The following is a 15,133-nucleotide window of genomic DNA, read 5'->3' as shown; positions in this document are numbered from 1 at the left end:
CAGTCCAACTCAAAAGATATTCGGCAGTTTCACTTTGAGCTCTTGTTCCGCCGCTGTCCATCAATGGTTATGACGAGTCTCGCTGGGTACAGTACGCCAAAGCGATATCCATTGACTTTAACCTTTTCGATGATGCTGTTGTATGTTGCGCGTTTCTGTTGCACCAACGCGGAGAGGTCCTGCCGGACGAAAAAGCGCGTACCCTCCCAGGTGAGGGGCTTCTTCCCCGCAGCCTGGAGGATGAGTTGACGGTCGGGCCAGCGGAGTAGGCAGATGAAGATGGCCCTCGGTGGCAGGCCGGGGTCTGGACGTGGCCGAGGCGCCCGGTGTGCCCTGTCCACCTCTGGTGGTTTCTCGCCTTCCTTCAGGTCCAGGATGTAACACAGGATTTTGCCACGAAAGCGTCCATGTCACCAATCTCAGCTCCCTCTTTTACATTGATCAGGCGAATGTTATTTCTTTTACTCCTGCTGATTAAGTCATCAACCTGCGTGTGCAGGGGTTCGATTTGTTTTTGCATTTTATCCACTTTCGGACTCACTGTGTTGTTTTTGTCCTCCAGTGCGCTGATGCGCTTTTCCGCATTAGAAACTCTGTTCGCTTATTTTCTTTAGTGAGTGAGTGGATGGACTTCTGCACGTTTTCAAACTTGTTTTCAAGCTGCTCAAACCTCTGAGCGATGTCGGACTTAATCGATAGTGTTTCACGGAGTAAAAGTTTAGCCCAAGCCGTGAATCTCCAGCCTCCAGCAGGTGAGTCATTTCCTCATTCATGGCGGTGATTTGCTTCGTCTTTTTCTTTCTGCTTACCTGTGTTGTGTTATGTTATGTTATGTTATGTTGTTAAAAGAGGGCAAGAGAGGAAATTAAAACAGAAGTGGATTTATAGTTAGAAAGAGTGCTAAAAAAGAGAGATTTTTTTTTTTTTTTTGGAAAAAATCCATAGATAAGCCGCACCGTTATATAAGCCGCAGGGGGCAAAAAAGGCCAAAAAACGGGAAAAAAGCCGCGGCTTATAGTCCGGAATTTACGGTAATGATCCCCGGGGGGAAATTGGGACAAGTTACAGTAGCTCGCTCAATAACAACCAAAACAATCGATAACAACCAAATACTTTGATACAATATAATGATTTAACGCTACTATTTAGCATTAAGGACTGGTGAATTTTAGCATATCTGTCAGTGGAATGGTAGATGTTTACGCATGACTGGAGAATGTTATTTGCTTAGGCCTACTTTTGTGATAATAAACTAAACGGAGAAAAGACGGCCGTGTGGTGTTGTTGTTACATAATCTGCTGGTCTTGAGGCACGATTGGGTAAAATGATAAGATGATGTAAATTCATAAAGATGTTTATGTCAGAGATGAATCTGCAAAAGGGAGCTGCCTGGAGCCCAGAGGACGTCAACGGAGAAGAGGAAAAACACCCTTTAGGTTACACCATGCAGCATTTGGATATAATCTAGTATTGGCTCCCATGCCATTAGTTTGTTTACCCCCTATCTAAAGAAAGTACAAGTGCAAAATATTAAGCTATGTTCTATCGATAAACCAATTTCTCGAGTAACATCCTGTTATCCTGAGATCTTTAATCTCGCCTGTATAACATAATATGTCACTCGGACACCAACGTGAGTTAACGTGGTTTATTAAACAGCAGCAAACATTCCAATCATAGCAGAATACACTTCAGCTAGCAGTAGGGAATACATCACACTGATCTTTGCAGTTATGTATTGATTAGCTAATATTTCAGTGGCATTTTGATTAACGTTATGATTTATTTCTATTTGGAACAAAAATGATGGTTTAACAGATTGCATGTTTACTGGGCTGTGGTGAGAAGGGCTTTGTGTTTGTGTGACTTGCGTGAATGGCTAACTGCTAGCCATTCACTAGCCTACAGCTAGCTGATGGCTGCTATGTTCTCCCAGCTAGCAACGGTCTGAAGGCTATCTCCCCAAATTCTAGAACAATGTCTTGTTTACTAACGTTCATAGTTGATAACATTACAGCAATACAGTTACGGTTTCGTACTCACTGTAAGATCAAGTGTTTAACGTTTATGTTAGCTTATTGTTTTGAATAGAATGTTTGACTAGCTCACTGGAGCTAGCCTCGTTAGCTGCCGCCATGTTGAATAGTGAAAGAACTACAAACGCCCATCGCCTCTCGGTGGCGTCACACCCGGTCTCGCAAAGCCCGCCCTTAGCTCACGCTGATTGGTGCGCCTGGGTGGCGGCCGGTTTGAACGCCTCTCTCAGGCCAGGGCCAGACTGAGGTGGATTGTGAATTTGTGGAACAATGCCGCCCCCGTCTGGTGGAGTCAGGCTATGTTAACGCCAGGTGTAAATGGAATCAGGCTGAAGTGATAAAATACAATCTGATGGCAGAAAACGCATGTTAACGCCAGGTGTAAATGGCCTTGATGAGTCTTTAGTAGCGACTTAAAGGACTCAGCAGTTTGTATGTGGACAGGTAGGCTGTTCCACAGATTAGGGGCAGCCACCGCAAACGCTCAATCGCCTCTATTTTTCCGCCTCGATCTCGGCACATCTAATGGCCCATTTCCACCGCTGGTATCAACGCGGCCCCGCCCAGCTCGTCTCGCTTTTTTGTCTCATTCCACCGATCAAAAACGTGGACAGCCCAGACAGCATCATCATTAAAGGGCTCCATAATGTCTAAAGAACATTGCTGGGACATTGATTTATTGATGATTTGGCCAGAGAGACATTTCTGATTTTATTAATAGATTAATTTAGCATCTAAACAAACACTGCTGAAAGTCCTATCTTGACCACACACAAAAAGACTTGTCCCTATAGGTTGGGCTGGTGGGAAAGAGCTGGATTTGTTTTTGTTTTCATATACTTCATACAGTATGTAAGCCATTCAGCGTGGACAGCATCATCATCGGAGCATCTGGTTTGTCGACCTCAGTGCCCTGGATGGAGTATGTATATGTATGAGATCTGCGAGGTAGGAAGGTGCCAGTCTATTTAAAACCTCAAAAACAATGAACAAAATCTTAAAGTTGATCCTAAAGCAGCCCGGAAGCCAATGCAGTGCGGCCAACACAGGCGTAATGTGGTCACGCTTTCTTCTCCCAGTTAGGAGCCGAACAGCTGCATTATGGACTAGCTGCAGGCGCTGAAGTGATGCCTGGTCCAGACCTACATACAAAGAATTACAATAGTCCAGTCTAGACGTAATAAAAGCATGGATAACTTTGTCAAGGTCTTTCGGAGATAGTTAAGCCTTGACCTTGGATAACAGTTACAGACAGTAGTTTTGATATGACTAGGATCGATTCCTCCTAGGGTGGAGACTCTGGAGATGATGCAGCATGGCTGCAGTTATGGAAATGAAATCGTCGCCACACACACTGCCACCCCCCCAGTTTCTCCCCAATTGTAGTTGGCCAATTTCTCCCTGGTGCCCCGGATGCTGCTCCACTCTGCCCAACTGTGAAGAGCCGTAGACTAGCACCATGCTTCCTCCGACACATGCGCAGTTGCCAGTCGTTTCTTTTTTTATATATATATTTTATTTTGAGTTTTTCCAATGTGCAGAAATGACAAACATGGAACAGAAAGTAACAACAAAATCCCTGAGCATGATGCTCTGATGAAGGCACATGCCGAAACGCGTCAACCTTGAATATATTTTTTTAAACTTGAGCAAAGTCTTGTATCTTAATATTTGGAGTGCTGCTATTTCCACTCATGGAGTGATCCCCCCCCCCCCCCCCCATAGTGACATGTTTGTGAACGTGTGCTGTGTGAGGGAGGGGAGCGCAGCTGTGGTAGCTCTTTAGTGGCCCTCTTATCAGTCATTATCTGTCCCATCAGCTTTGATCTTTATCTCTTCCTCTGACTTGTCCTTCTTTCTGGCCACAGTAAATGTCAAGTCTCTTTCTGTTCCTGGTGTGTGGCAAAGAAGGAGAAGACATCACTCACACTTTGGGGACACTTCTATCGATGTGAATGGGGCCGGCAGGGTAAGTCCCACTACAAACCATCAGATCTGTGCCGTTTCACCTTTGATTGAAAAATGCACCCACCAGACTAAAGAAAACACATTGCATGATGTCGTCGACTGATGCCCCGTTTAGCTAATCTAGCTCGATCTTGGACCAAACATGGGGCTTAAGTTGAGCTATATGCAGCTGCTGGACAGAGCCATGATCTGTTTGGAGACCAATAATAAGGAAACTAACATGTACATTTAGATTAAAAACTAAACCAGTCAACATCATGTAATGTGTTTTCTTTAACCTGGTGGACGCATTTTTCATTCAAAGGTGAAATGGCACAGATATGATGGTTTATATTGGGATTTATCATGACCGTCCCATTCACTTCAATAGAACTGGCCCTAAAGTCTGGCCCAGAAATGCAAAAATCCAAACGCTGTGATGTCTTATCCTTCTTTTTTATGGTCCTTGGTGTGTGTGGTGTGACTGAGTGCGAGAGGGTATGTGTGTGTGTGTGTGTGTGTGTGTGTCCATTATCTTATCTGATCTCTGATTGCAGATAACCATCTGATCTGATGGGCCAACTTCACACCCTGTTCTTCCTCCACTGTCAAATAAGGAAATGAAGACAATGGGACTGTCGGTAATAGCAGCACCATGACCCATGCATGAGACATGATGCTGAGTATATTTTACAGAGATGCTAACTGCATGGGGGGGGGGGGGGGGGGGGGGGGATTTACCATGTAAACTTTCCACTATCTGAGATGAAGGACACCGAGTTTTTGGAAAAGTGAGAATTGGCATGAAGTCAAACATCAACTCTGGATTACTAAAAGTTGAACTTCTTATGTTAGACAATGCTAGTTGACTAGCAGCACTTAACATACTGCATGCTAACACGTTAGCTTAGGCAGTCACAGGACAGAGATTTCTACGAGATGCAAGAGATGATTTTGGTGGTACTCCTGTTGTAACAAGTAAAAAGTATGTTGTCCAACAAGACACTTTCCACAAAAGTCAGTGTTTGAAACCCAACGCTATAAAGTTACAATTCCCAGAATCAGAAGTGTTTTTGGTGAAAAGGCATTTGATTATTTGAACATATTTGACTGTTTTTGTATTTTCTACTGTATATTGTATGTTTTATTGCGTAACCCCCAGCTGCCGTTTCTGGGACAGGTCTGCATTGCAAAAGAGGCAAAAAGAAATTCATTCAAAAGTGTATCCATTTTGAGGAAGGAAAAACTATAGAGGATTCAATCCTTAAAAAATATGCTATTTTCTAAGCAATATTCTTGAAATATATAATAAACAGTCAGGGACTTAATTGCATTTTGTACTCTTTTACATAAGGATTAGGACCCCACTAAAAAATATATATAAATTCTGAGATTACAGTAATCTCTGAATTCTGAGATTAAAGTCCGAATTCAGAGATTTTGGCTTTATTAAAAGGATATCGCTGGTGTGTGTGTGTGTGTGTGTGTGTGTGTGTGTGTGTGTTTTTTAACACATTCATACCGTCAAGAAATCCTATGAAAATAACAAACTCTGCAAGTATTTTGTTTTGCTAAGAAAATCACTACTGAGGCCCAAGTCCTCTTCTGTACTTTTTCCTAAATGGTGAGTATCTAACCTTGTTGTGGAGTGAAATGAACTCTCGTCTCGATATGTCAAAGGAAGTAACGTGCCAGTAGCCTCAGCCTGCACATTAAAGTGTACACCGTCTTTGAACGCAAGGTTAGGTACATGCTGGGATCACAAGGCGCCAGCGGCAGCACAGAGCAGAGATCACAGACGACCTTGGTCCTGACATGTGACTCAGTGGGAGGGGCGAGGGGGGCGTGTCCTTCACCTTGGTCCTGACATGTGACTCAGTGGGAGGGGCGAGGGGGGCGTGTCCTTCACCTTGTACAATCCCGTGACTCCTCTATTCTTGTCTCAGTTATGCAGCGTTATGTTGACACATTTATATTTTACACGACTACGACTTTACAGAGACGGCAGAACATCAACTTCAAGTAACAAGGAAGAACATTTTAATGCCAAGGTTTGATCATCAAACAAGGGGGGGAAAGGAGAAGTGTGCACCCCAAAAGCCAAGGCACTCCTACTTAAAAATGTAAAAATGCCTTTATTATCTTGACAACAAGGAGGATAGCATCATGCAAGTCAGGATGTCTAACCCATGTGTAGCAGCTTGTCTTTATCGTCATCAGCATCATTAATAAAAGTGCCTTTGTCTTTTAGAGTGCACAATTCTTATCCTCCTCCCCTTGTTTAACAGTGATGACCAGTTATTTTAGCACATTATGTTATATAATTCCATTAAATGGGCATTAAGTATGATCTCTTTCAATCTCTATTGGCAACCAACCAGTAGGAATTGCAAAGACATCGATTGAACTCCTCCTACAGTCCTCGGTCCAGCCCCCTTCCACCCGTTGACCCCTACAGTGCTGTAATGAACATAAACAATAAAGTCATAATTTTACAGCCGAGATGAGTGAGCTACAGTAGATGAGTGAGCTACAGTAGATGAGTGAGCTACAGTAGATGAGTGAGCTACAGTAGATGAGTGAGCTACAGTAGATGAGTGAGCTACAGTAGATGAGTGAGCTACAGTAGATGAGTGAGCTACAGGAGATGAGTGAGCTACAGGAGATGAGTGAGCTACAGGAGATGAGTGAGCTACAGTAGCTAATTAGACCAGAGGTCCACCAGAAACACGTAGTGAAGCGAGGGGTCATATTTTCACAATGGATACTGGAATAACTTGACTTTTTTGTGTGTGCCTAAGAACAAGACTTTATAGCCTTCACACTTGAACTTGTTTGCTCCACTGGTCGCTCGCTCGTTTGTAGGAAAGTCCTCCATCACTGAGCAGTCAAAAATGCAAGGCCCGGGTTGGGCGTTTTCACCGTGGATGGGCCAATCATGGGCCTGGTAGTTGACATCGTAACCGGCCAATCAGGAACGCCGCTGACAAAACAGTACTGGCTGCCTCCATGGCTCTCTGGCTCGAGCAGTAACGTCAACGTTCGTCAAGCTTACACAGCCATAAGTGCAGTTATTGCAGAAATAGACTCAATAACAACAATTAAACACGAATAGCAGTATGTAATAGCAGAGTTTCTCGGCATGAAAGAAGTTTTCGCCATTCTTCCGAGTGGATTTGGATTTGACTGGATCTGACGCTGATTGGCTGAAGGACTGGCTACTTCCACCTAACTAATAATATCCGCACGTCGGACTGAGAGCAGATGGATGAAAATGGACCATCAGGACATATGAGGAGCTGTTTGTCACAACTTAGTTTATAAGCCTGGAAGAACATTTAGCTGTGGACGCTGCTGAGCTGAGTCCTTCTTTCAAAATGTAAGTAGGCTACATGTTCTGTTCCTCTGCAGTGTAGCGCTACTGTTGTCTGATATTTTTCGAGCCACTACACAGTGGCATCGCCAAAGCCAAGAACGCACAACGTTCATGTTACGATTGCCAAAGCCGATTGATAACGCAAAACACTTGAGACATTTTCGGTGGAGTTGCTCGCATACACAGCTGAAACCATGCTGAAACATATCAGGGTGTCATTAAAGCTTAATTTATACTTATTAGAAAGTGTCGCTCAGCACATGGTCGCAGACGAAAAAGAAAGTGTCGCTCATGGTGTTGCATTTATACTTACAGTGAATGTTCGCCTCGGTTCAACGGTCACATGACACTCGAACGCTATCAGTGCAGACAGCCAAGAGAAGAGAGGGAATGGAATGTACAGTGAAACCACCTCGGAGGCAAGATGTAACGTACTTGGCTGCAGCCGCATATAAACGACACACAACCACACAACTCACCTCCTCTGTCTCTGGGAAATTGGCCACGGTGTTCTTTGTGATTTTCAGGAAGTCATACATCAAGGACAGGCTGATAAAAACAGCTGGGACACGTTCATTAATTTCAATCGAGTGAAAACCCAAACAAGGAAGTCAAGCGCGTGCCGTCTATATAGCCAATCAGACTTGCGCGATACTATGACGTAGTCAGCGACACTAGACATTTCACTAGGTAGCAGACACTGCTCGCTGACACTTGAAAGTGTCGACTCAAGTCCTCATTTCTGTCGGCGACCGTTTCAAAAGTGTCGGCAGACAAAGCATAAATTGGGCTTAAGTGTATCAGACAGACACAACACGTCATCTGTAGGCTAATGTATGCCAGGATAAAATACCTTGAATGTGGGAGAAATAGTCATCCTTGCAGTTGAGCAGGATGATAATTCCTCATGTTTCCTTTACTAGAGACCCATCTGCACTCAGGCTAGAAAACGTTAGCTCTAGCTTGTTAGCATAATTTAGCCACTAGGTAACATTATGTTAGTTGGTTTTGATAGTCTTCTTTACTCTTATCCTGCTCATAACATCAGAGTGGCATGCACACCAAACGATGTAAACAATGGTCCTGGAAGTTAATTGTTAGTTGCTTTGATTGAACCTACTAACTACTACCAAGACTGAAATGGAAAGGGATAGTTATTTATATCTATTTCTCCATTTGGGTCGGGTTGCCAGATACAGCGATGGTTCCAGCACAAAGACTGCTCAAAAACCACCCAAATGCACACAAAACCGCCCAAGCAAATGCAGGTCTATTGAACTATCTGGCAACACGGAGTCTGATGTGTGCTACCTAACAGCACATGGTTGTTTACATGGTGATGAACGTGTTGTTGTTTTTAACTGGGACTTTGACGGATGAAGTGCATGTACAATGGAAACTGTTTCAGACATATTAATGTTAATTAATGCTATAAAAGCAGATATAGGGGGGGGGGGGTGGCGACATATATAGGCCTACTGCTACAGCCTACCAGCTGCTAAAACAAAATTTGGCATGACGACCCCCCCCCCCCCCCATTTGTGTTAGCGTCCACACTCTCCCCCCCTCACTCAAATTCAGCCAGTCTCCGGTAGAAGTAGAGGTACCCCAGGTCTTTGGGCGGCTTCTCTGACGCACACACTTTCTGATCATTGAAGATGACCCACTGTTGGTCCTTCTTGATGTGACAGACATAGTGGCCGCACTCAGTGCTCGTCCCCATGTGGCTGATGAATGCAAACAGCTCATACCTCCCTGGTCCATCTCTGACTGACGGCCCAGGCAGAGGCTCTCTGCTCCCCTCACTGTCCGCCGCGGTGTGGCCTCCTTCCGACACATCCATGGACTCCAAATGGTCATCCGGGTGGGAGATGATCCAGTCGACTGCCTGCTCCAGGACATTACACGTGGCTCTAAGTGCTTTGGTAGCCTGGTTTGGGCTGAAACCCATGGAGATGATCGTTGCCAGGTGCTCCTCAGACATACTCTCAGTGGGTGTGGTCTCAGGGGCGGAGCTGCAGCCAGTCAATACCAGGGGCGCAGAGAAGTCTGCGTCATCCATATGGCCCATGACCCAGTTCGTGGCGGCATCGATTCCAGTGTTCCCAGTGTAGTACACCGCTTTCCTGCAGGCCTCCGGTGCGAATCCCATTTCACATAACTGGGACACAGTGGAATCATCCAGGACTGGGGTTGTGACCTCCACCTCTGGGGTCATGATGAATGTGGGCGGGGCCACCTCTGGTAGAAGTTCCTCCCCCGGCTGCTGGCCGGTCCCACGGAGCGCACTCAGATCCAGAGTGTCAGGAACGTCAATGCTCACGTCCAGTTTTTTGGGTTCCCAGTTAAGGCCATAGGTGAACTTCTTGATCTGGATAACCAGATGGTCTGGGAAAGAGGCGAAGCGGGTTGTTTTGGTAGCAGTGGTCTTGGCCTGCACAGCCGAGCTCCACAGGTCTGTGAGGATCTCCGGTTCGCAGAGAGCTGCCATGCAAGCTGTGAAGGGGATTTGGGCTCGCACTGTTAGGGCAGAGCCTACTGAGGAGTCCGCCTCCTCACGCTGCAGCTCCTCTGTATTGGTGGCCTGGTCCATGGGCACAGGCAGCTGGAGGATATAATCCACCCGCTGCGTGTACTTGGCTTTCTGTGACTGTTGACACACGATCCTCTCCTCCACCAGGAACCTGAAGGCCTCAGATGGGTTGGGCCAAGAGCGACAGTTCCTCTCCACCATGTTTATGAAGTGCAATAAATACTCCTGAGCATCCTGCTGCCGATTGGTGGAGAAGTCTGGGTGGCCCCACCCAACAAGGGCTTTGAACATTCGTGGTGCAATGCCAATTTGGTCTGCCCTGGGTTCAGATGCGCTGTGTTCAATGCCGGGATCTGGTTCTGGTTTGGAATACTCTCCTGATAACAGACCATAGCCCAGCTTGGCTACTTGGGTTTTGAAGTCCTGGGTGGGGTCGCTTGGAGCTTCATCAAAGATTGTGTCAATGTTAAACACATACTTGCTCTGGAAGTCGGGAACGGTGAAGAGCACTTGCATGACAGAGTTGAGGTAGCAGCTGTTGCCCAGGTTCTTCATGCCGGTCAGGCCGGGGCCAGACAGGGGCCGCAAGGTGGCTCCCGACTCCTGGATCACCGTCCACTCACACATCAAGTTCACAGCAATCTCCAGCTCTGTCATAGTCCTCTCGGTCTTCTCCATGGTCATCATATCGATACCAAAGTGAGACAGATGCCCTTGTAACTTGGGGTCCAGTACCATGTCGTCCTCGTCATAGGAATACACATCCGCTCCGTCGGGGGTGATGGTGCCCAGTTTGACAGCGAGCGGGTATCCAGTCTGCTCAAAGTGGAGAAGAGCATGGTTCTTTCCCTCGGGGCCATTAAAATACCTGCGGCCACACAGGACTTTGCCGTCCGCCAGGTTCATCCACAGGTTCTCCTGCAGACCGCACATCTCACACCGCCAGCCACTGGGCGGGATCTCCACTCCGTTGTCAAGCTGTTCGAGGTCGACGGCATGCCGTGACTCTTGTCTCACCCCTCCGTCCCACTGTTGAACTTGCAAGGTATGAGACACTGAGTCCACTGACATGAGAGCCGTTACGCACTGAGACACCTGCTCTCTCACAACATCAGGCATGGAACACAGGTCATAATGAGACACTTCTTGTCTGTCGGGGAAGATGACAACCTTCACCACATCCTCATACTGCACCTGCTCCACCTCAAAACCACCTTCAATCCCTATAGCCAATCTAGTGGGCTTTCTCTTAGGTGGGTGCTGTCCAGATCCAGAGTTATCGTCATCTTCCTGAGTCTTACGGGTCCGTGTGATGTGCAAATAAGCCCGCTGACCCGTCCGGGTATGGTGCCAGTCCACAAACTGACTGCCAAAGCCCAGGAAACTGTTCATGCACACATACAGGCCTCCTTCACTCTCTGGCGAGGAAAATGAGAAGGCACATTCGTCTTTGTGGATGCGGTCCCAGGGCCTTGGAACCCGAATTGTGGACAAAACGGACATCAAAACCTCGCTTACCTCCGCCATGACACGTTAGCTAGTTCTGCCTTTCAATTGGACACTGGCTGGACCACAGCCTTTAATTCCCCGACTCACAGGAGTGTTCATTGTTTGGGGTGTGATGTCACTCGAGCAATTGTGATGTCATTTAGTAATGTCACTCGAGCAAAGACTGTTTCGCTCGAGTGACCTCACTGATAACGTCACAATTGTTCGAGTGACATCACTGCTTACATAATCTAGTAGCGACCTGGCAGCCAGGCGGATCATCTAGAAAACTATGACATCATGGGTGATGGCCACCAGGCCTAGCCGTTTGACATCCAGTGACCTGGCCACTTTCATTGGCCGAGGACATTTTTCAGTATTTGTAATTAAAAGTGTTTGTTTTCAATAAAAGGGGGAAAAACATCTGCAAACGTAATGAATGACATTATTGTTTTGCTCACTAACAAATTCCAGAACAGATAATATACTGTACGTTTCTGGTAGAATGCCCCCTTCCTATATCAGAGGTTTTCAAAGTGTGAGGTGGGCGTCCCCAGGAGCGCTCCAAACAGTTTCACAGGAGGCTCAGTGAATGGAAGTGAAACAATATGACATACATTAGTTATTACATTAGTAAAAGGAGATCACATAATGTGTGTGATTTGGTTCAAGATAGTTCAGAGATACAGTAGCTTTTCCCCACTTTCCCAGAGGCAGAAACAAATAAATGCTTTCAGACAGACCTATTTTTATAGACTGAAGCTATCTTGTCTCAATTGCTGAGATCATATAATTGTTGGGATATGTTGGGGCCCCAAACCCCCCCTGCCCTATATTGTTACGTACCCTGATTCCTTGCACATTTTCAGAATCAGAATCCACTTTATGGGACAAAGTATGTAGTGAGGAAATTTGACTCTGGTTTACGTTGCGTTTACATTTACGTTGTACTTCTAAAGAAACAAAACACACCCAGGTGAAAAGAGGTAAGCAGTGCCTGTTTTGCAGGTCGTTTCACCGGCTTTGATCCGCGCCACTTTCTGTCTCCACGATGTCAGTCATGATGTCATCAGTGATGTCAATTGACAATTATGATGTCATCAGTGAGAGATGTCATCCGTCCTGACATTGTGACATAATCGACTCACAACTGCTCAGCTAGCATTAGTGACATCACTGATTATGTCATAAAGTCAATACACTGGTCACATTTGACATTGTGGCATCACCGGCGCACAATTGCTTAAGTGAGCAAGTGAGCATAGCCCGAGTCACATCACTGATAGGGCATGCGCACGTGTGTGTGTGTCTGGTTGTGGTGTGTGTCCAGCCGTGTGACACACATGGCACTTATAATGTAGTGTGATGTAAAGTGTCCGTTATAAATTCGTATACTGTATAAGAAAGAAGCGTGAATTCACAATAGCTGCTACCAGATATGCGAATTTCCAAAATGCACTTTTTGTGCACCAACAGATCAACCAACAGAGCGCCGCATTCAGACTGTATGGTACAAGTGACCCAATTCCTATTGTTTTGCTCACATGTGGCACATATCCGATATGTGTCATGAACGTTTAAAGGCCCAATTATACTCAATTTTCATACGAAAATAAATGTGTTCATTTCAAACGGTGTAATCGTCACTGTCCACATACTTCCATGTCTTTCATGTTGATATCATGTTAAGCAATACATCCACCAGTGGGCAGTAGAGAGTCAAATGTCTGAGTCTGTGTGTTGTTCTGCTCCGTTTCATGCGTAAGCTTTCAGAGGACGGACAGAAATACGCACGAAATGAACGCAGAGTACAGACAGAACTATCTGTTTTATAAAAGGCTATGTAAGGGTTAATGCACGACGAGGTGTCCATTATCAGAAATGAATGGACGACATGGAGGCGTGAACCGTCTGAGGCGAAAGCCGAGGTCCGAAGTCCATTAATTTCTGATAATGGACACCTCGAAGTGCATTAACCCGCTTATACCATGGTCACTTGCCAAAGAAACAAAACAAGACCATTCATTTATATTTTCATGCATTTTGCAATCAAAATGTAGTTTTCATAACCTTGAATATGAGTTGAGAACCGGCGAGACAAAATAGTCCCCTCGGCTGCTCAAGATTAGGCCATGATAATATGACTAGGCTTGGATAAAATGGCCGCTTAGTGCCTGCACCTGGCACAATTCTAGAGTCAAGCTAACTAAGCTAAGCTAACTGGCTCGTTTATACTAGCATTCCAGGGAATTATGTTAACGTCTGCGGGTCTTATAGACGTAAAAGGCACGTGACACGCTCGGAGTAGACTGCAAACCATCTGAAGCTTTCAGTATGTTGGAGTCCAGGTATGTTTTGTACAAGGACGTCTCTCAGTGTGTTGCTGTTAACTGCCCATTTCATGGTTTTCTTTTTGTTGATCTCGTCTTTTTCCTCTTCGACTTGATTTGTATCAGTGATAGAGGCAGCGCGCACTCTCCCAGAGCGCCTGGCTGCTGCTTGCTGCAAGTTGTAAACAGAGGGTTTGACAGTTGACAGCTGAGAGCCCAGCTTCTGTCAGCTGACCAGAACGAAAATCAGATTTCTAAATAGCATTGATATGAACGGTGAACAGACCATTTAGCTAGGTGTACATTATCACAAATTGCAGCCAATCAGAATCGAGTATTCACCCAGACCACGGTATAAAAGTCAGATATTGCACAGTTAGATATTGCACAGTTGTATAAGGATCTATATATAGGCAAAGCTTCGAGACAGTTGTTGAACAGTTAACACGTTTCACATATGGGTTGTGTGTGTGTGTGTGTGTGTGTGTGTTTGTGTGTGTGCATGAGGTGGATGCAACAAGTAAAGTGTTCAAGTGAAGTGATCAAGTAACTGGATGAAGTGTTCATCAGAGTGATGGCCTGTGGGAAGAAACTGTTCCTATGTCTGGTATCATCTATACTACCAGAGAGGAGGAATTTGCAGGTTCAATGGCATGTGTCCATAGCGATTGGGGAGCACCCTCTGTTGCAGCCTTCATCCGCCTTCAGTGCTGTTGTGACTTGCCGTCACCATCCCCCAGGTCCGCTGTTGAGGTCTTGGTTGGATCGCACTTTGTCTAGAACCTCCGCCGCCTCAACCTTACCACAATGGGTGACCTTACCAGGAGCAAAGCTCTGGACGGCATCACTTTCGGGTCAATTGGAACACACAAGCTTCTCCACCACGGCAAGGTTGGCGACACACACACTTACAGAATGTTATCGAATGTTATAGAATGTTGTTCAGCCATTTACCAACAAAACAAGTTTGGTTCGCTCACTTTCTCTTTCCCCCTCCGTCTGCGTACCTGCTCGGATCTGAGGGGTGAACACACACAGGCTGAGTTCAGCTCCGACAAAACATAGCAAAACATTTGTTTAAAACGGAAATGCAAGCGTTGCACCTATCTGTTGGATCCACTGAAGCACTCCACAAGTAAAACGCCAGACATGGTAAGCCTGGGAGTATAAGAATAATCCTAACTTTTAAATTTTTATTTTATTTTTAAATGTTAATTTAATCTAAAACACATTGAAAATATGATTTTATTTAAGATACCGTTAAAAAAGAGAGCTTCCCTTGTTATCCGATGTGTTTTATTATAATGTAACTTTAGAAAAATATGATTTCCTTTATAAAAACAAGATTTGTGTCTTCAAAAAGTATTTTTTCTAAAAATGAGCCTTGAAAAAGGTCGTGAAAAGGGTTGTTTTATAATGACG

At 45.4% G+C, this 15,133-nt stretch overlaps 1 protein-coding gene and 1 pseudogene across 2 annotated transcripts in view; both read right to left on the bottom strand.

Annotated features, from left to right (window-relative positions):
• gtpbp8 (GTP binding protein 8) overlaps nt 1-15,133 on the bottom strand; it is a 42,064-nt gene that overhangs the window by 3,065 nt on the left and 23,866 nt on the right. The gene's annotated exons all lie outside the window — the stretch shown is intronic.
• LOC310778749 (ubiquitin carboxyl-terminal hydrolase 5 pseudogene) lies at nt 8,928-11,420 on the bottom strand (annotated as a pseudogene). The gene has a single exon. The product of its transcript is annotated as a ubiquitin carboxyl-terminal hydrolase 5 pseudogene (transcript).

This window comes from Poromitra crassiceps (genome assembly GCF_964638095.1).
Source record: "Poromitra crassiceps genome assembly, chromosome: 6".
NCBI lineage: Eukaryota > Metazoa > Chordata > Actinopteri > Beryciformes > Melamphaidae > Poromitra > Poromitra crassiceps.
The sequence above is the reverse complement of the archived record's forward strand: the minus strand, read 5'-3'. Positions and strand labels throughout refer to the sequence as shown.